Source organism: Melanaphis sacchari, unplaced genomic scaffold (genome assembly GCF_002803265.2).
Source record: "Melanaphis sacchari strain LSU unplaced genomic scaffold, SCAv2.0 Contig261_pilon_pilon, whole genome shotgun sequence".
Lineage (NCBI taxonomy): Eukaryota > Metazoa > Arthropoda > Insecta > Hemiptera > Aphididae > Melanaphis > Melanaphis sacchari.
The window spans coordinates 154,748-157,607 of NW_020271135.1; positions in this window are offsets into that span (position 1 = coordinate 154,748).

Below are 2,860 nucleotides of genomic sequence, written 5' to 3' on the forward strand. Positions count from 1 at the left end.
ATTAAGAAAAAATAAGATACTATTAGGCTAAACTTTTTTTTATTTGATGACCTTTTTTTTCTAGATAAACCACCGATATGTAAAAATAATAATTTTAAAAAATAATTTTTTTTAGGGGAAAAAAAGGGTGCCAATATATTTTTGCATCTAGGGAGCTAAAATCGTATATACGCCTCTGTTTAAAGCTTAATTTGATATAAAAATATGCGAATTGTATATCGCAAAAGCAAGTATAGACTATTTGCATATTCCTATAGAACTAACACAAGAGGAAAACGGGAAAACTTGGTAATCGATCATAGTAGTATAGACTATACAATATAGTGTGTAATGTATACATAATAAAGTTTCTACTTAATACGTTTGTTTAATTTAATCGTTGTTAGGTCTTATAATAACGAAATACGAAATACGAAATATTAAAATACAGTAAAGGCACCTTCTTTAGCAAGAAAATGTGCCGTTATCGCCATTGATTTCTTTTTAATTATTGGTTACCTAGATAATAATGGGTAATTAATAATAATAATGATATAATAACATTATACCAAGCACAAAGATATGACATAATATCACCTCAATCACGATTATATAGATAACATTTTCATGTCAACTATTATCTTATAAAGTTTAAGAAATTGCGTAAAGTTGAATTTAAATACATTTTTGATCATGTCAATATAAAATTTCAGTGAAGTTGTGTTTCCTATAATACCAAAAATAGTAACAACTAAAAACATGAAGATAATTTATATATGCTGTGTGTTTACCAATTTAAGGAACATTGAATTTCTCGGCCGAATTAAATTGGAATAAATCGAATTTTTTTACAAACTAGTGGTATATAAATACACATTTATAGATAAATTTCAAAATTTTTATCATTTCGGTATGTGCATGTTCAACAAAAATATTTTTTTCTTATAGTAATTCTTATTTTGAACACCATATTCGAATAGGACAAATTTTTTTAAGTAATTTTGATGTATCAACTATGGTTCTAAATTAAAAATTGACTGAATTAAAGCTATTTCCTTTTTAAAACACGTTGACGGACAGCCGACTAATTTTACTAATATAGCAGTTATCGTTTATTTGTGTTTATAATGGAAGTTTAAAACATTACTGCTATAGCAGTACCTAATGAAAAAATGACATTTTAAAGCATGTCTGTAGAATAAAATGGTATTTCTGAGTTTTTGACTGTCCGTCAAGGTGACAACATATATTTTTAAAATAAATAAATAAATACAAAATAAATAATTTAAATAAATAATTATATAATAATAATTATTATTATTATATTTAAATAATTTCAAAATAAATACATTTTTACGATGCATTTAGTGCATAAAATCATTTATAATTACTTATTAATGGTTAATTTTTGAATGTTTTAGCGTATTTTTTTTTGTTTATACATGTTTTGAATAATATTTACATAATATGGGTATACATATCGTATATTTGTTTATTAAATATTATTTATAACAATTATTTTATAATTATATAATTTATTAAATAAATTGCTCAAAGTTTCCTTCATTATTTTCTACGCATAATTAAAATCGTTGTAGATATTCTCTGTTGGTTCCTGACATTATTTGTGTTTCAATTATGTTATTACATAAAACGATTTTGTTTTTTAAATCTGCAAGACTAACTGGAGGATCTTTATAAAGTATCGTTTTAAATTTCACATAAAAAAATCAAGTGGAGTAATATCTGAAAATCTTGCTGGTTATTGAATGGGTTTTATTTATAACACGTATAAAAAAAAATACGTTAAAATATTCAAAAATTAACCAATATCAAGTAATTATAAATGATTTTATGCACTTAAATACATCGTAAAAATGTATTTATTTATTAAAAAGGAAATTGCTTTTATTCAGTAAATTTTTAATTTAGAACCATAGTTGATACATCAAAATTACTTAAAAAAATTAGGACTATCCAAATATAGTGTTCAAAATAGGTATTGCTATTAGAAAAAAAAATATTTTTATTGCACATGCGCATACCAAAATGATAAAAAATTTAAAATTTATCTACAAATTTGTATTTATATATCACTAGCTTGTAAAAAAAAATTAAATTTATTCCAATTAATCCGGCCAAGAAATTCAATGTTCCCTAAATTGGCGAACACACGGTATATTGTATATAATAATGAATTAATAATTATTGCACTTACTTCGGGGTCTACATTTTTTAATCCATATTTAGATGACTCGCTTTCTTTAAATGGGCATGTTAAATTATAAGTTTCTTAGAGGCCAAACAAATAAGGTAAATTTTTTACTATCTATATACTGAAATTTTATTGCACTATAACTAAATAACTCATTAGATAAGTACTTATTACTTATATAATAAACTATATAGTTCAATAATGCATATTAAATTAGTGACATTGGTGATAACACAAACAATTATTGTTCAAATTCTCGACTAAAATCACAATTTTAATTATTTTTCATGTACAAATTTTAATGTTTTACATAAATTATTTCATTGTGTCATAAATTAATTTATATTTAGTTAAATGTAAGTAATTTAATTTTTCTATTTGATAAATAAATGAACAAGAGATCCTTATCGGTTAGTGTAACTTATTGGCCATCCTATTATAGTCATAGTTTTCAATACACTATTTTTGTCCCCAATGTTAAATTATATTAATAATTTATCGTTAAAATGATATCACCCGTTTTAAATTCTTAAATTAGCCGTTTGTTACGTTTGTTATAAGATTAAAATCTTTCCAAAATATTTTACTTATTTATGGTATATTATAAGATAACCAGAGGATTTTTCGTATAGTCTGTTGATATTGTCATTTAAGTATTTATATGCT